The sequence below is a fragment of the Nicotiana tomentosiformis genome, chromosome 11 (assembly GCF_000390325.3).
Source record: "Nicotiana tomentosiformis chromosome 11, ASM39032v3, whole genome shotgun sequence".
NCBI classification, from domain to species: domain Eukaryota; kingdom Viridiplantae; phylum Streptophyta; class Magnoliopsida; order Solanales; family Solanaceae; genus Nicotiana; species Nicotiana tomentosiformis.
In genome coordinates, this window is record NC_090822.1 from 19,308,448 (window position 1) to 19,328,907 (window position 20,460).

A 20,460-nucleotide genomic window follows, 5' to 3' on the forward strand; every position below is an offset into this window, starting at 1 on the left:
GTCGGATACAGACACTGTCATCTTCATCTTCGTTTCAACCACCCGCTCCCACACTTCCATGGTAAGCCTCAATAATTTGATACCCCTATAATTGTTACAACTCTGGATATCACCTTTGTTCTTATATAATGGAACCACCGTACTCCACCTCTATTCATCCGCCATCCTCTTCGCCTTAAAAATAACATTAAACAACTTAGTCAACCACTCCAAACCTGCTCTCCCCACACACTTCCAAAATTCCACCGGAATCTCGTCTGGCCCGGTCGCTCTGCCCCTGCTCATCTTACGCATAGCTCCCACTACCTTCTCAACTTCGATACGCCTGCAGTACCTAAATTCACGATGACTCTCGGAATGCTCCAATTCGCCCAGCACAATATCCCGATCCCCTACTTCATTCTATAGTGTCTAAAAGATGACGGAATTCGAACTAGTGACATTTCTCGGGCCTTTTTTTAATTCTCTTTTCACTTTTGATTGGTATGAAAAAGATTGTACCTGCATCCCCGTGGAAAACAACACAATGAGAAATAGATTAACTTTAAATAAAGGCAAAGAGAGCTCCATCTCCCTTTTGTTATCTTCTAAAGGGATTTATGATAGTGAGATCGATGAAGCATTAGGCTTCCTTATATTGATCTAATGATGCACTACTATTTTAATTAAGATCTCATCCATTTATCTAGATATTGTGGAACAACACAGTTATAACATGAAAAGCAATTAATTTATTCCATCTTTCCTTTTTGAGTGTACAATAGTTACTCTATTTTTCCATTTTACATATACTGCCAATTTTATTTGGACCATAAAGTAATTAGAGATGAGATGAAAGTAAATGTACAATAGTTATGGATTAGGATAATCCACTACATTTGGTGAGGAGCTGAACCTAGTAAATTGGGCCTCGAGTTTAATAAAACATGGGTCAAAATAGAGAAGAATAATTAAGAGAAATGTATTTATTAGTCGCTCTAAAACATAATAGCCGATAATATATATATTTTTTTGTATATATACTTTAGACACTGTTCGGCTAGCGGATGTAATAAGTTTCAGCCGATCGATCAATTTAGTATTTTGCCCAAGAATAAGCTAAAATAGCAGCCTGTCCAACCACTTAAACTAAAAATAGCCAACGGATATATAATATATGTATAATTCATATATAATATGTATAATCAGTCGATAATCTATATATATCAGTAATGAAATGTAAATAATAATAAATTTGGTGGGCTATTTGTGTAAAATTTTTGAGTAAAAGGCCAGCCGAACAATCAGCCCAAGAGAGGCCCAGTCAACCTAGTATACTGCCATCATCCTCATCATTCATCAATGGAAAATTTACCTGCCATAGCTAAATCTAAGAGCTATTAATGGATAATAACTACCTTTTAATTTAATTATTTTTCATAGCTACAATAAATTTTTAATTTACCTATCATAGCTATACCAAATACACAGAGTTATTCCATTGTATAATATTTTCTCTCAACCTTTTTTCTCTCTTCTCCCTCAACTCTCTCTCATTTCCCCTCTCCCTTCTCCCTCGGCAGCAGAGAAGTCATCGCCGACAATCTTCTCCGGCGGAGCTCTATGGAGCCCAACTAAACAGCCCCTTCTTTCTTTCTTCCCCACACATCACCACCCTCCGACGTATACCCCCGTCACCGAAAATCACCCTTAAACACCGTCGCCACCCACCGTAAGATCCAGATTTGAAATCACGAAGTTGGGATCAATCCATTACCGGTAGCGAAAACAATGGAGGAAGATCATAGGCGTACTAGATCTGGATCTAACGGAGATGCCGGAATCTATGGCTTCTTCTCCTTATTTGTATCTCACATCTGAGTGTATTCGTCTGACCTGACACTTATTCCTCCACCACTACTTCTCAAGCCGAAAAAAGAAGCCGCCTCTTTCTTCTCCACTGCCTTTCACGTCGTAAAATCGTTGTATAAATACAATGAATTTTGTATTTTCGTCAAAGATCTAAAGTGTATATTAGATTTTTGTCGGAGATCCGACAGGGTTTGATTGTATTCTTCATTTTTAAATATAGTGTATTTTGTATTCTCGTCGGAGATTTGATGGTATTCTTAATTTTTCAGTTAAATACAATTAATTTTTTAAAGGATTTGAATGTATTCTTTATTTTTTAGTGTAAATACAGTGGTATTTTATATTTTACCGGAGATCCGACTGGGTTTGATTGTATTCTTCCTTTTTAAATATAGTGTATTTTGCATTTTCGCCGGAGATTTGGCCGGATTTGACTGTATTCTTTATTTCGTCATTTCTTTTACTGTAAATACATTCAAATACAGTCGAATATGTTCAACCTTGCCACATTAAATAAAGTTGGATACAACTGAGTTGTGTATTTAAATACACTCAAATACACGCTGGAAGAAAAAAAAGATGAACAGTACATTCAAATACACTCAAATAATGGCCGGCGACCAGCCATCTTTTTCGGCTGGTCTGCCCTCCCCCAGTGTCGCACAACAACATACAACAACTAACTCCAACCCAGCTCCTCTAGATTACTCTAAGATTTTGAAACCAAATACTTTAAATCCTCCAGTGATGGCTACTGCTGCCGCTTCAATTCAACTCATTCCATTGCGACCAGCAGTGTATTTGAATGGCCAACCAGTGGTTAAATTCATAGAGACAGAAGTAGATCAAATGAACGTGATTGAAGGCCTCCAATATGCTGTCGTTGGCAAGCTTTCATATGGATCTCCGGAGATTCACGAGCTTCGCCGAATAATTCCAACTCAATGTGGTATCAAAAGTGAGTGTAATATCGGATTCCTTAGAGATCATCATGTGTTAATTAGATTAACTCTATGGCAAGACTTTCTCAATTTCACATCGAAGAGTACATACAACATCAAAGCCAAAGATGGTTACGAATACCAATTGCGTACTCTTATCTACGAAATTTAAGACGGGTGAAGAAACTCCGATGGCGATGGCGTGGATTTCTTTTCCTGGACTGCTGCCTACCTTTTTTGTAAAGGAAACTCTATTTTCTTTGGCTACAGCTGTGGGAAGGCCAGTGTGTCTTAACGCGTCAACTACAAACAAAACTAGGCCGACTTGCGCAATAGTAAAAGTTCTTGTCGATTTGTTGGCCGAACTACCTAAAAAGGTGCGATTGGATATTAATGATGAAGCTTCTGGTGGTGTTCGAACAAAATGGGTGAGAATTCAGTATTACATGCTACCAAAATATTGTAAGGAGTATAAACTAAAAGGACATGATGAAATTGAATGTTGGCGTTTGCACCCCGAGCTTATTGAGAATCGAAGCAGCGAGAAAAGGAATGATCTTGCTGAGTCGAACAACTGGAATACTGCTGCTGATGAACAAGGAAAAACCAAAAATCACACTAGCCCTTTAATGATTCTTACTAGTGGAAAAGTAGTCGGGAACGTAGGTGAACAGTGGAAGGAAGTTCGGGATAATCGGGGAACCAACAAAAATAACAAAACCCAGGTACAAGGGTAAACTGGCAATGCAATCGTGCCAGTGAATGCTGGTGTACAATAGGTGCACACTACAAATAACTTTGCACTGGTGGAGGTCGAAGAAGATCATACAAACAAGGTTAAGCAAGGAATAAATTTGCAGTATTAGAGAAGGAACAAAGTGATATAAACGAGAACAATCAATTGGTTTTGGTGGGGGGAAAACCAGTCTTCAGTTCTAAATATGGTCCTACTCCTTCTGGGATTCAGTCCACAATCGAATGGGTTCATAGAAGGTTTGGGACTAGCAAAGAGAAGCTAAAATAACTCAATGTGACAAACAACCCAATCTTGTCATGAGATTCCATCTCAAACATTTAAAGATTCTGAGCATATTGAGGATCTTGATGAGGTAAACTCTACAAAGGTCTTATGGAGCGATGCTGTTGAGGTTAAGGATGATCAGTTGGGCAAAACAAAGACAACAGAAGACAAGGTGAAGAAGGACAATAAGCCAAGCTCACCTGGCGACGCCAGGCCTAAAAGCCACTCTCACCAGGGCTAAAGCCAGGCTTCCCAAGCGTTAGGCTGGCGACGCTGGGCCTAAAGCCAAGTTTACCTGATGAGGCAGCTACAGTAAACCCCAACCTTAGTGCAACCGGAGAGATTTTGGCCTATGTAGATGGTGTTCTGGTGTATGCATCAGAGAACAAACTTGATGGAGATGTTGATGTGAAGATTAAGGATGATATAGTGGGTTCAGACCAAATTTCAGGCAATGGGAAGGGTGGTGATCTCACTAGAACAATGTTTTCAGAGCAGACAACTACAGTAACTCCTGGGCTAGGCAGTGTCTATGAGCTACAATTCAAGGAGTATGAACAGGCTGATGAGCAGGAAATTGTTCTAAGAGCATCTGGGGAAATAGAGGAAGTGCCTATGGAATCTGGCACTGATCAAATTATGTAGCTACATCTTAATGTTCCACTTAAGACTCCTCTACAACATTTACATGATTTAGTTACACACAATGTGACACTAATTGATGAAGACTTATTGAGACAAAATCCAATGGAGGATGAAGGAGATGATGAATCAACTGTAGAAAACTTCAAACAAGTGGCTAGGGAAAGGGATTTATCACCCACAGCTAGTGCTAAAGGAGGTAATAAAACTAAGAAGAATCAGAATAAAGATCCACCACAACCTTCAAGAATAATGCCCAGGAGGGCAGCTTCTTTATCTAAATAATGATGATCAAAACATTAATATGGAACATAAGGTATGTGAATACATAACATGCCTTTCCTAGGGTGATCAACATGAATAGGGAGCATAGTTTTTATGTAGTTACATTGATGGAGCCTTTTCAAAAGAAGGGACTCATTGATAGATATAAAAGAAGGTTGAATATGGAGACTGCTTATGCAAATATTAATAGGCAAATATGGTTGTTCTTCGATGCAGTGGTGGAATGGGAATTAGTGGAGGATATTGAGCAACAGGTGACTGTGAGAGTGTTTCACCATGACCTAGGGCAACACATAATGATGACATTTGTTTATGCAAAATGTTCAGCAATGGAGAGGTTGGATTTGTGGGATCACTTGTATTACTTAGCAAGTGATATGAAATTACCATGATTGGTAGGAGGGGATTTCAATGTGGTATTGCATGAAGATGAGAAAATAGGGGGACTTCTAGTACACCCTCTGAATATGAGGATTTTACATTTTGTGTAAACTCTTGTCGTTTGTTTGAGCAAGGGTACAAAGGAAGTCTATTCACATGGTGGAATGGGAGATCCAATGCTGAGTGTATATTCAAGAGATTGGATAGTATTTTTGTGAATTTTCCATTTCAGAACATGTTGCCAACTATTGAAGTTGAGCATCTAATCAGAACTGGATCAGATCATGCACCATTGCTAATGACATATGGGGAGCAAATAACCAATTTTGTCAAGCCTTTCAGGTTCTTTAACTTTTGGAAAAATCATGCTACATTCATGGATGTGGTGAGGCAGAATTGGGAAGCTGATTTCATAGGGAATCCGTTTTTGATGTTCAAGCAGAATATCAAGAGGGTGAAGGCAGCACTTTCAAAATAGAGTAGGGAAACATTTGGTGATATCTTCAAGCAATTGGCTATGTTATAGGACATTGTTAGGGTGAAGGAGATGTTGTTTGAAGAAGATCCTACAATTGAGAATAGGATTGTGCTTCAAAAGGCTCAATCTAAATTGAAGAAACACTTGAGTATTGAGGAGCAGTATTGGAAGCAAAAAGCTGGGATGATTTGGATTGCTGAAGGAGATAGGAATACAAGTTTCTTTCACAATCATGTCAATGGCAAAAGAAAGAAATTGCAACTGAAGAGGATTAAAAGTAGCAATGGGGTATGGATTAAAGACCAGGAGCAATTAGCTACAGCTGCAGTGGACTTCTATAAAAAATAGTTCACAAATTACAGTGATGCTTCTGAATTTTCCTTGCTCAATAATGTACCTTCAATGGTCACTATGGATCATAATTTGGAACTTAGCAGATTGCCAACAATTGAAGAAGTAAGGGCGGTAATTTTTGAGCTTAGTGGGGAGAGTGCTAGTGATCCTGATGGATTCACTGGCCTGTTTTATCAAACATGCTGAGATGTTATTGGTGCTGATATACACAACATGGTGCTACACTTCTATGGAGTAGCTGCATTGCCTAAATCCATCACTCACACCAATCTAGTGTTGCTACCCAAGAAACCTAAAGTTGAGACCATCTTTGACTTAAGACCTATTAGTTTGAGCAACTTCACTAACAAGGTCTTGTCTAGGGTGTTACATGACAGATTGGAGAGTATTCTGCCATCTTTAGTATCTCCTAATCAATCCAGATTTGTAAAGGGTAGGAGTATATTTGAGAACATTTTATTGACTCAAGAAATTGTCACTGACATAAGGTTAAGGGGAAAGCCAGCTAATGTGGTGATCAAGCTTGATATGGCAAATGCCTATGATAGGGTTTCATGGAAGTACTTGTTACATGTGCTAAGGAAGATGGGATTTTCTGAGAACTTCATCAACATAGTGTGGAACTTGATGTCAAATAACTGGTATTCAATATTGGTGAATGGGTAGTTCTCAGGGTTCTTTAAGTCTACAAGGGGTGTGAAGCAAGGGGATCCCCTATCTCCAGCATTGTTCATTCTGTCAGCTGAGGTACTTTCCAGGTGTTTGAATAAGCTCTTTGAAGACAAGTCATTTGTGGGATTTGGAATGCCTAAGTGGTCTGATCCTTTAAGCCACTTAGCATATGTTGATGATACCATAATCTTTGCATCTGCTCATCCTCCCTCCTTGAGCAAGATTATGGTAGTGTTGGGGAACTATGAGAAGATATCAGGTCAGATGATCAAGAAAGATAAGAGTTCATACTACATGCATTCAAAGGTTGCTAATGGATTGTTTTAGGCAGTTGGAGCTATTACAGGATTTACAAGAGGTAAATTCCCCTTCACATACCTAGGGTGTCCTATTTTTTATACTAGAACGAGGAAGGACTATTATGAGGATCTTATCAAGAAGGTGAAGGCTAAATTGCATTCATGGAAAGGAAAGTTGCTGTCATTTCGAGGAAAGGTAACACTCATCTCTAGTGTATTGCAAAGTATGCCAGTTTACATGTTATCAGTCCTTGATCCACCAAACAACATCCTGAAGAATCTACATAATATTTTTGCTAGGTTCTTTTGGAGCACAAAGGAAGAAGGGAGAAGCAGACACTGGGCTTCATGGAAAAATCTTTACCTTCCTAAAGAGGAAGGGCCCCTAAGTTTTAGGTCATTACATGATGTCTCAAGGGCAATGTTTGCTAAACTATGGTGGAGGTTTAGGACCACAAAATCTTTATGGTCTAATTTCATGTGGAATAAGTATTGCAAGAAGGAGCTACCAACAGTGGTGCATTTTAGGAAAGGGTCTCATGCTTGGAGACAAATGCTGAATACTAGGGAAGAAGTAAAACATGAGATCGTATGGGAATTGAAGAGTGGAACCACTAATATTTGGCATGAAAATTGGAATGGATTGGGTGCACTTTATCACGTATTACCTGAAGACTTTCCAATCAATGAAGATCTTCAGGAGGTGGCAGAACTGTGGCAAGGGGAAGCATGGGATGTTCAGATGCTAGATCAAACTTTCAATGAGGAAATTGCAGAACATATAAGGCTGAATGTGCATTATGAAGGCAGTGAGGGATATTGGGATAGGCCATACTGGATGCCAACTCCTTCAGGCAAGTTCAGTGTTAGCAGTGCTTGGCAAATATTAAGGCATAAGGCTGATCCTAATCAGGAATTCAAGTTAATGTGGATTAAAGGTTTGCCTTTTAAGATATCTTTCTTCTTGTGGAGATTGTGGAGCCAGAAAATAGCCATTGATGACATGTGGAGGAGGTAAGGGAAAATGGTGATGTCTAGGTGTTGGTGTTGTCAGCATCCCCAAGAGGAATCCATTCAGCATATATTTGTCACAAGTTGTACTGCCTCTAAGGTATGGAACTTGTTCATGGGGGCTGCTGGAATTACTGTGCCATTGATTCAACTGAAGCAGGTTATTAGACATTGGTGGTATGCTCAGTGTTGTCCAAAATTAAAGCCACTGTTTCAAGCAGTACTAGCTATCATCACTTGGGAGCTTTGGAAGAGAAGAAATGCAGGTAAACATGGGAGTTTAGTGTCCACAAATAGGGTGATTCATGAGATAAATAGGACATTGCATCAACTGGCAAGGGTGAGGTATGCTTGGATGCCTAATATTCCAATGTTATGGCCATACATGATTCAATACTTTGAAGGATACAAACCTATATTGATCACTACAAGAGTAACATGGCAGCTTCCTTTTCATGGTTGGTACAAATGTAATACTGATGGAGCCTCAAAGGGAAATCCTGGACCTAGCTCCCTAGACTTTTGTGTGAGGGATGATGAAGGTGATGTGGTTTATGCTATGGCAGTAGACCTAGCAGTGACAACTAATGTGGTAGCTGAAGCTAAGGTTATTCTTCAAGGGTTGGAATACTGTGTGGAGCATGATTTTCACCCTCTCATATTGGAGACTGATTCATTGGTGATGAAGAAAGTGATAGAAGGGGAATGGGATCCTCCTTGGGTAATTGCACAGGATGTGAAGAAAATTATAGAGATAAAGGAAAACTTCAATATGGTATTTCAACATGTGTTCAGAGAAGGCAACTTAGTGGCGGATTTTATAGCTAACATTGTGTTTTCTTTTGTAGGTACTTCTGAGTTTCATTCATTCTCTGACCTGCCTAATGCAGGGAGGAGGTTGATCAATCTAGACAAATCTCAATCACCTAACCTTAGGGTTAGGATAGAAAATGGAAGAACCACGGACTGATGGCTTCACAGGATTGGACTCTACACAACCTGCATGTTTCTTTGTCTAATTTAGTATGCTATTAAGGTACTTTCCAATGGTATTAGCATGGTCTCATGCTCATTCTGGGGGTTCTTTGATAGTGTACAGAAAAAATACGATAAGCAGGTGTTGGATGGTACAATTTATCCTAATTCTGATATGTCCAAATGCTAAGGAAAATGCTGAACCAATCATATGGTATTTCTGGAGATTGTTGAATCATTTCTCAATGGTATTAGCATGCTTTCATGCTTAATCTGAGGATGGTTTAGCAATGTTTAGAATGATGTCTACATTAAAGGTTCTAGTTGGTAAGGATCTGAGCTTACAAGATCACAAAAAGGTACAGTTTCAAAGCCTGGCCTTTGCCTTGCAAAGCCTGCTTAAAGCCAGCTCATTCCTGGATTTTGCCTTGCAAAGCCGGCCTAAAGCCAGCTCATGCCTGGCTTTTGCCTTGCAAAGCCTGCCTAAAGCCAGATCAAGCCTGGCTTTTGCCCTAAAAAGCCTGCCTAAAGCCAGCTCAAGCCTGGTTTTTGCCTTGCAAAGCCTACCTAAAGCCAGGCTTCTCTTCTACACATTAATTCTGATGAGTGAGCATATGATTAATACTTGGACAAAATCAGTTCGCTGCATATGGAGATCATATAGTAACTACACTTGGAAGACTATGCTGGCTTCAACTCTATGGTAAAGATGTTTGGAATTAATTATAGCCTATGGACAGTATACCCTGGCGCCTGGTGATAGCTTGATAGGTGTTGCTTGGTATTTGGCAATGACAATTGAATTCACATACACTGATAGGAGAAGGAAGCATTCAACTTATTATATTGTAATAGCTAGTTCATTAAATTTTAGCTTTTCTATCTTTTTAATAGCTAGTAGCTTCATGCAACTTCTATTTTGGTTTAGACATCTTGTAAGTTTTGGACCCATTTTGGAATTTTATTTATATATTAACCACTAGACAAGTGCTGCCGAGTGGTATAGTTGCTTAAAAACACTCAAATACTAAGAATTGCCCAAAAGTACCTATAAAATATAAATACATAAAATGTAGCTACATATTGTTAAAATTCCCTTAATAGTTATTTCTGAAGGCTTCTCTCAACGCACAATAGGCTGACATTACTATCTTGCGCAGTTTTCAGAAATGCCTAGAGGAAGACCTGCTAAGGCTGCGAACAAGGCTATAGTGATGGAGCAGAAGAGTGTCATGGGTAATGGAGGTCAATTGGGGTTCAAACATGCAACCACACCTCCGCAATTAATCAGAGGAAACTCAATTTAAAAATAGAAGCATGGTTCAATTACAACCAATCTGACGGAGACAAGAGGAGTAAGTCCAACGATAGTTCATAATCCATGTCTGAATTCAACTAATACAACTAGTGGTAGTAGTGAAGTGACCATGCCTTCTAGAGTAAATGAGCTCAACTCTATGACTGATACTAATAAAGATCAATTGAACAACATTGCTGAGAAAGAATCTCAAAGGAAAGAAAAAGGAAACCATGTAGAGGGAGCAGGTAAATCATGGGTTGGGCTATTTGCAGGAAGTAAACTTGCAGCTAGAGGAATGAATCCGAGCTCTGTGGAATCGGTGATCATTGATGGGGAGCATTTTGCTCAATTACGGAAAGAAATTTAACAAGAGACTCTGAAGTGGGAGAAGACAACCATTCTCTATGTGGTAGGTGATTCTCCAACTATAGGTGCTTTGGAGAGTTTTATTCCTGCAACTTGGAACTTCACTTCTAAGCCAAATATTTACTATCATAATGAATGCTATTTTGTGGTGTTATTCAATAGTTTAGAGGATCGTGATGCCGTTATATTTTCTGCCCCATACACCATAAATAGCATACCTATCATCATAAGAGCCTGGAGTCCAGAGTTTAACTTAAGTGGAGAAGTGGGAGTATTCCCCTTTGGATTAGATTGCCAGATTTACCTTTGAATTGTTGGGGTACTGTTATATTGAGTAATATAGGAAGCGTGTTGGCATGCCTATCTATGCAGATGAGTGTATTTCTGGTATCAACAGAATATCCTATGCCAGGATATTGGTGAAAATGGATGTCACTTGCGAACTTCCAATTAGTATAAAAGTACAGGACCTAGAGGGCAAGTTCTTTGAACAAGTAGTGGAATATGATTGGAAACCAATCTATTATCCAGAGTGTTTGCAGATACGACATACATATATGATTGGGCCGCTAATGGTGACAAAGGGAAGCAACCTAAGAATAAAATGATTAAAATAATCTGGCAAAAAACTCTAAAGCGGGATAGTGTGTCAATGGAACAAATTCAACCCAAGGGGCAGTTGAAGGAAAATGATGGGAAACAAAGTGTTGTTGTTGATTCCACTGCATTCATCACTAATACCAATAATAATATAGAGAAGATAGATAAAGAGGATGATTGGTAGAAGGTGAGAGCGAATACAATATCGAGGACTTCAGTACCTTGCAAGATGGATGTTGTTAGGGTGAAAAATATTTTTAGTCCCTTTGGTGGGAGAAGATAATAAGGAAAGGCATAATCCTGCTGGGACGATAGATATATCACAGAGTAGTAGAGGAGGAAATAGAAGTTCTCAACTTAAAATCTTATAAGATGAAGCTAGTAACTTGGATCGTAAGAGGGCTCAACAAGATCTATAAGCAAAAAGAGTTGAATAAGTTCTTAAAAGAAAATAAGGTAGGCATAATGGCTATTGTTGAAAACAGAGTTAAGCATCAAGTAGTTGTTAAGATTGTTAATAAGGTGGTTGTAGGATGAAAATCTGAAACTGGAGTTTTAACTATCAACATACAGGAAAAGGAAGGATTTGGGTGTTATGGAATCAAACTTATTTTGATTTTACTATATTAAGAACTCATGAACAATTTATGCATGGGCTGGTGAAGGTGTATTCCTTGCAAATGGAGTTCTATTTCACTGTTGTGTATGGATTGCACACCATTCAAGATAGAAAAGTATTACGGAAAGAGTTGCATTGTACAACTCACACAATGAGTGATCCTTGGTTACTTATGAGAGGTTTTAATGATGTCTTATCTGTGGAGGATAGAGTAAATGGTACACTAATTCAGGAAGCTGAAATTAGAGATTTTAAGAACATCTTACAAGTTACAAGCGTGATGGAAATGAAAGTTGTAAGAAGGACATTTACCAAGACTAACAACCATGTGTACATCAGGATTGATAGGGCACTGGTTAACCCTGCTTGGGTACAAAAATTGACTAATTTGGAAGATTTAGTTATAGATCTGTTTTTCTCTGATCATTCTCCTCTGAGTATTACACTAGAAGACAGGACAGAACAGGTTGCCAAACCATTTAAGTTCTATAATTACTTGGCCGATCATCCAAAATTCATGGCAATAGTAGAGACAACATGGTCCAGATCCGACAACTCAATTCCAATTGTTAAGGTATGGAAGAAATTACAAAAGCTAAAAGTTGAATTGAAAAAATTAAACAAAAAGGAATTTGCTGGAATATCAGATAGAGTTAAGAAGACAAAAGAAAAATTACAAGTTTTTCAGAGCCCAATAAGACAGATACCTAATCATCAAATTATGCTTGAAAAGGAAAAAGATTTGTTATACCCCATATTTTTTAACGTAAGAGTACGTCGTAAGTCAATTGATGTAAGATCAGAAATGAGATCATCTTTGAAAAGTTTATAAAGTAAGTTAATCATGTTACCGTGGTGGTTACAAATATTTAACATCATGAATACCAAGTACCAAGAAGGGTTGGAAGGCTTAGAAGCTAAACGAATTGAAGAAAATATTTTTTGTTGAAAGCCGACAAGTTGAGAATGTTATAACATGTACTTTTGGGGTGAGACTAGGGTGTTTAACATTATAAGGAGGTTATGTTATGAGTTATTTTAGATGTATAATAGTCTTGTGTTATGTTTTGAAGTCTGGCGAGTTGTGAAACAAAAGTTGGCAAAGGTCATCACAAGTTACATTCATAAATGTGCTGAAGATTAAGTCAAATATAGCTGAGCTTTTCATCCAATATACTGGGAATTACTGGGTGATCTACCTACCAAATTGAATATCTACGAGTCTAGTTTATAAATCATTTAACTGTTTATCGATACAACATTATAGTATAGAGATATTCGTGTTTTCGCGAGACTACGCAAGCAGTTCCCATAGGACCCACAAAGTCGGTGTAAAACTCCAGCTTGTATTTAAGTCAGTGCTAAGTCATTTTAACTCATTTTGCTCGATCCAGATAGTTCCTAAACCCTCCTATATTCTATCTAAGAGTTCCTCCATGATTATAGAGTGAAAACCAAAGATTGAAATATGAATCCAATGCTAGAAATCTCGTGGTACTTGCTAAATCGCAGTTCTTCATCTTGTGGTTGTTTTGGAGGGTTCTTCAAAGTGAAGTAATCTCAAGTTTCGTATTTTTATTGTTGATTAATATAATAATCAGTCCCTCCTTCCTATATATTAGATTTTGAAGGTAACTACAAATGTTTACACACCAACTTGAGCACCAAAAGTTGATTCAAGAAGAGAATACAACACCTATAGTGTTGTGGTGTCATTAAGGATAGTTGTGGACTGTGCTTGGATGAAATTTATTTTTTTTCTACTGGTTAAGGTTAGTATAATATCCTAATACATGTGATTGAAGTTGTTTGTGTGTTTGTTGCATTATTTGAGCAAAATACTACAAGAGGAAACTTGAAATAGTTTGAGATGTTGTTTTTAATGGACTGTTTTGGAAACGTTGTTTCCATGATACTATAAATGGTTTGAAACCTTTGAAAACGACTCTCTTATGATGTTTTTACTATAAAATATTGTCTAAATGTCGAACTTGTTGTTGGTAATGTGAGTATGAAGAGAAAGGACAACATAACAATGGAAAGTTGTACTTGTTGTTGTTGTTAGATTGTTGGGATGTTTAAGGGTGAATTATGAGATGAATAGGAGGTTAGAAGTCCTCCAATTGTACTTAATATCATGTTTTATTTGTTATTAAGTTAATTAATGAATGGATTTGGGGTTAAAGGGATCAAAAGGGATTCAATCCGAGCTTGTCATTTGTCGTGTTAAATAGTAGTTTCGTTGGTGATGTTTATGTACTTGTTATTGTGTAGCTTGATTTGTGCTATGGTGGTGAAAGTATATTGTTGAAGATTGTATAGGTTCGTATTAGTTGATGGACTTGGTAAAGTACGGAAAACGGGGAGATGCTGCCCATTTTAATATAAAAATAAGCTTGTTGTTCGTTATACGATAGTTGCATCTTTACCAAGCCTATCATAGCCGGGTACGATATGATGATGATGATTCTCACAGTGGCGTATATTTTTAAAAGTTTATGTGTGTCTATATATATATATATATATGCATTTCATGTTAGTAGCCCTCAGCGTCACTCAGATGATACAGGTTGTATCTTCTCTATCCCTCTTTGCATTACTGTTCTTATTTATGCTTTTTTGCCTTACATACTCGGTGCTTTATTCGTACTAACGTCCCTTTTGCCTGGGGATGTTGCGTTTCATGCCCGCAAGTCCCAATAGATAGGTTGACAGTCCTCCTAGTAAGCTATCAACCCAGCGGAAGGTGTTGGTGAACTCCACTTACTTTGGAGTTGCCTATTTGGTTAGTATGATTTGGACATGTATTGATTGGTATGGAGGGACCCTGTCCCGACCTTTATAATATTTATGTACTCTTAGAGGCTTGTAGACAGATGTCAGGTATATAGATACTTGTATGGCCTTGTTATCCTATGGTTTGAGTGTACAAATAATCATGTCGGTCTTATAGGCCTGTATGTCACATGTATAAGTTTGCATATCATGTTGGGTCATCCTATATCGAGTATTCCCTTATGTTTTATTTTGGTTATCCCATGACGGGCTTTCCGGCTCATTTACCCATAATATTACGATAAGAAAGATATGTTACATTGGTACTCAGTTGAGTAAGGCATCGGGTGTTTGTCGCGGCCCCTTCGATTTGGATCGTGACAAGTTTTAAAGATGGAATTGGAAAAGTGGAGTCTAATTAGGGAGAATGTGGCTAAATAGAAGGATAGAGTCTAATGGTTGAAGTTAGGAGATTCGAACACTTCTTATTTTCATGTTTGTCTAAAGAAAAAGATTGCACAAAATCAAACTAGAAATCTAGTCACAGCTGCTGTAGACATATTGAAGAATAAGGACTCAATTGAAGCTGCAAATATAGAGTTCTATAAACAACTCTTGGGATCATCTGCAAGACAACTTCCTTGTGTCAGACATGTAGTCATGCAGATGGGTAATGTACTAAGTTGACAATAACAACTTAAGCTAATTGAGCCAGTTACAAGAAGTGAGATAGAAGCAGCACTGAATGGGATTGATGATTATAAGGCACCAAGTATTGATATATATATATTGCTTTATTCTGTAAAAAGCCTTGAAATGTAATAAGAGATGATATTACTGAAGTTGTTATTGGGGTTCTTTCAGAGCACTGATATATTTCATCCTATAAATTGTACTTCTGTGACTCTAATACCCAAGGTACAACATACGGTTTCAATTAAAGAATACATATCAATATCATGTTGAATTATCTTATATAAAATCATCTCCAAGATTATTACTAGTAGGATGAGTGAGGTCATTGATATCCTTATAGGTAGAAGTCAACATGCGTTTGTTCCTGGAAGGATTATATCAGATAACATTACTTTGTCATGAACTTGTTAAGGGATACAATATAAAAAGAATATCACCAAGATGCATGCTAAAGGTGGATATTCAAAAAGCATATCTATGTAGAATGGGTTTACTTGGAGCAAATTCTAGTAAGTTTATAGTTTCCTGAAGTTTTTGTAAAATAGATTATGTGATGTATTAAATCGGTATCATACTCTATATTGATAAATGGTGTGCCTACTCCCCCCCCTTTTCTCCTAAGAAAGGCCTAAGGCAAGATGACCTAATGTCACCTTATCTATTTGTATTAGCAATGGAGTACTTAAGTCGACTACTGAAAACACTACAGCATGAGCCTAGATTCAGGTATCATCCTAAGTGTGCAAAAATGAAGATTGTGTAGCTGAGTTTTGCAGATGACTTACTTTTGTTTAGCAGAGGGGATGTTCAGTCACTGCAGATATTGTTTGATTGCTTTACACTGTTGTCATAAGCTTCTAGATTAAATGTAAATCTCCTTAAGAGCTCAATCTACTTTGGAGGTGTGAGTAACAATGTGTAGGAGCAAATACTGGATCTATTAGGGATCAATAATAGAGAACTTCCAATTGGGTATCTAGGGGTACCACTAAGCTCTAAAAGGTTATATGTCATATAATTTCAACCATTGATAGATAAAATGATTGGCAAGATAACTTCTTGGACTTCAAGATTACTTTCCTATGCTGGTAGAGTGCAATTAATAAAGTATGTCCTTTTCGAAATTCAAATATAATGGTCTCAGTTGTTTATATTACCAAAGAAGATTATTGTGTTGATTGAGAGGATTTGCAAAACCTTTCTATGGACAGGAATGTGGAAGCTTCCATAAAGGCATTACTAGCCTAGGATAAACTATGTGTAACAACCCGATCGGTCATTTTATGTAATTACATCATGTTATCACCTTTTATACTTCACACATGTGTGATTATGATTTTATGACTTGTGGGATTGGTTAGTTTCGTTTCGGGGAGCTTTCAGGTTGATTTGGACCCTTGATTATTGACTTAGAAGTTTAAATTAGAAAATATTGACTAAACTTTAACATTTGTGAAAACAACCTCAGAACTGTGTTTTTATAACTCTGATAGCATCGTATCGTGATTTCGGATTTGGGCGTATGCCCGAAATTAATTTTGAAAGTTCGTACGTTGATCTGTGTTGATTTGTCAAAATTTGGCAATTTGAAGTGAAAAAGTTTGACCTTAGGTTAACGTTTATCTATCGAGCTCGGAATTTGATTTTGATACTTGGAATAGGTCCATTATGGTATTTAGAACTTGTATTCAAAATTTGGTGTCGTTTGGAGTTGATTTGATAGGATTCATATGTTTAGTTGTAACTTTAGAAATTCTTGAACTTTACTTTGAAATTCATGCATTTTAGTGTTTGATTCATAGTTTTAGATGGTATTTTTGTGTTTCCATTGCGCAACCGAGTTCGTATGATATTTTTAGACTTGTGTGGATATTTAGTTTGGAACCTCGAGAGCTCGGCTCAGTTTCGTATATATTCCGGAGTGGTTTAGAGTCAAATTTGCAAAAATCTAGGGTCACATTTGCGAAGGTGACAGAAGGGGTTAGTTGTCTCAAATGCGACTTCATCTTCACATTTGTGAAGACAGCAAAATTTGGAGAGAGGTCACAATTGAGAACACCTGTTCGCTTTTGCGATGTCCCCAGCTTCGCAATTTCAAAGCCTTTCTCGCAAATGCGATGATGTCTTAATTTGTCAGGGTTCGCAAATGCGAGCCCTAGTCTACATTTGTGAGAGTTCACAAAAGTGAATCCGGTATCGCAAATGCGACATGTGCAGCTGTTTAAAGGGTGGGGAGAAGGGATTTTTGAACTGATTCTCTCATTTTTGAACTCTAGACCCGGTAGGAGGCGATTTGGAGAGGGGAGTTTTACCTATAAACTTTAGGTAAGTGATTCTAATGAATTTCTAATCATATTCCATCACCATATCTTGGATTGTAACATCAAAAATATGTGAATCAAAGTGAAACATCTTCAAGCTTTTTAAAAATAAGAAATTGAGTTTTGAGAGTCGATTTGGACTCGGATTTTGAAACTAATCACATATATGAACTCGTGGGGTCATGGGTAGACGGAATCTACCATTGGACCCAGATTTTGACCGGGCAGGCCCCAGTTAGATTTTTGTTGACTTTTTGAGATAAGTGTAAAGATCTTAGCTTTATCTATTGCAATTGAATTCCCTAGCATTGTTTGATAATATTAAGTCGATTTTGGTTAGATTTGAGCCGTGTGAACGCGAATTTCAAGGGAAAAGCTATTTTCGAGTGTTGAATTGGCCTAGTTGAGGTAAGTGTCTTGCCTAACTTTGTGTGGGGGAAATACCCCTTAGGATTGGTATTGATCTGATTCATTTGTGCTATGTGAAAGTCGTGTACGCAAGGTGACGAGTGGGTGCACGGGTTGTACGTGGTATTTGACCGGTTTAGGCTACTTAGACTCTTTCCATGCTTTAGTTGAGTTGTAGTATCATGTTCTAAATTCTTTTAGTTAATCGATTCTTACTTGTGTTAGTCTATCCATACATGCATTAACTGATTCTTTAATACTTGTTCTACCTCTTAATTGATAAACTGCTCTCATGCTTTAGTTGAACTTGTTGCCTCTTTTGATGTAACATGCTATCTCTTCATTGTTGATTATCACTATTTGAAGTCATTATACTTGTTATCTCTTTCGTTGTTGATTATCATTAATTGAAGTTATTGTTCATGTTATCCCTTTCATTGTGGATTTTCATTATTTGAAGTCATTGCTACACGTTATCTCTTCCATTGTGAGTTACACTTATTTAATATCTTGGTTATGCATTGTCTCTCATTGTTGAGTTATTGGTGTTGAAGTACTGAAAGTCATTCTCACATTGAGGCGAAATTGTTGTTGTTGAAACACCTTCCTTGTTGAGCAGTTTACATTCCATGTTGTTGTTGATATTCTTGTACCGTGGTGGTGGAGTCGTAGGCTATTGTTGTGGAAATATTGATATTATGGATTATTGGTAAATTGTGATATATGGGCACTTGTGCTGCGAGTTGTTATTGTGATGTGATATTGGCACGCATGCGGCGGTATAAGGCTTGGGGTTGATATGCATGCGGCGGTATAAGGTGGGACTTATGTGCGCGTTGCTTGTAGGGAAACTACGTGAATCCATGCAATGTCATAAAGTGGGATAAAGTATGTGTAGCTATTTCGAAAAAACTGTTTTCAAAACCTATTTCAAATGTAAGGCTCACGCAACGGTATAAGAAAAAATTATGATCCAAATTGAGAAATGTGAATACAAGGCGGTACCTCGGTAGTGATTCTTGATTATATGAGGCGGTACCTCGGTTGTGATTTTATTGTACATGAGGCGGTACCTCTTTGTGATTCTTGCTGTTTATTTTATGTTGTAAAACATTTTGGTGGGAATATTTCTTGTTGTTTCATTCTTTATTGTTCTAGCAGTTGTTATCCGAATATGATCATTGTAATTCTCTTTAGTTGTTTCTTTTATGCTATTTCCATGTTTAATTTCTGGTATTAGTTCATACTATTATCTTGGTTTGTATCAGTTATTTCTCCCCTTTCCATTATTTATCCTTATTAAATTTTCATACTGTTTCCTTATATCCTAGTAGGTGTCTTGACTTGGCCTAGTCACTACTCTACGGAGGTTAGACTTGATACTTAATGGGTACCGTTGTGGTGTACTCATACTATGCTTCTGCATAATTTTTGTGCAGATCCAGGTACGTTTGTCCATGCCGGATGCTAGAGTTGATCTGAGCTACTGCTTGTAGATGTCAAGGTATACTTGCTCCACGTTCAAAGGCCTCGGAGTCGCCTTCCCTATTTTACTTCCTATTGTATTTCTTTCAGACAATGATGTATTAGATGTTCTAGTTTTATTCTATATATCTTATGACTCAGTTCCACCGGTCTTGAGGAGTATATTGATGAGATTATGTTTTGTTTCAGAAGGTTATATCACTTATTCAGCTTTGTTTTAGTATTTTGATAATTGTTTTCGACAAGTTGTTATTATCTATTAGGCTTACCTATTCGTAGAGACTAGGTGTCATCACGGCTTCCTATGGAGGGAAATTGGTGTCGTGACAAGTTGGTATCAGAGCTCTAGGTTCATATGTTTTATGCTTTATAAACGGGTTTTGTAGAGTCTTTCGGATCGGTACAGAGACGTCTTTACTTATCTTTGAGAGGCTACAGAACTGTTAGGAAAAACTTCACTTCTTTGATTTCGTATCGTGCAAATTGTTTGACTTCGAAAATTGAATCTTTGACTTTATATTCTCTCACAGATGGTGAGGACACACACTACTGGATCCGATGATCAAACACCTGCTCGCTCTGCTAGAGCTGCGAGATGTCGGGGCTGGGGCAGAGGCCGAGGAGGGGCACATGGTGCAGCCAGAGCACCTACCCGAGTTGCGACAGAAGAGCCACCAGTAGCTCCAGTTGGGGGACAGACACTCGAGGCGCCTATTGCCACCCCACTACTTCAGGAGACCTTCATGCAGTTCTTGAGTATGTTCTGTACCTTAGCTCAAACAGGGTTGACTCCACTTGCACCAGCCACATGTCAGGATAGGGAAATAGCACAGACTCCCGCGGCCCGTACCTTAGAGCAGCTGGTTCAGGTCGATCAGGTCCTAGAGATCATACCGGTACAGCCTGTTGCTCCGGTTTTGCCCGTGGTTCGGGCAACATCATTTGAGGAGGAGCAGCATAAGCTCGATAGGTTCGAGAAG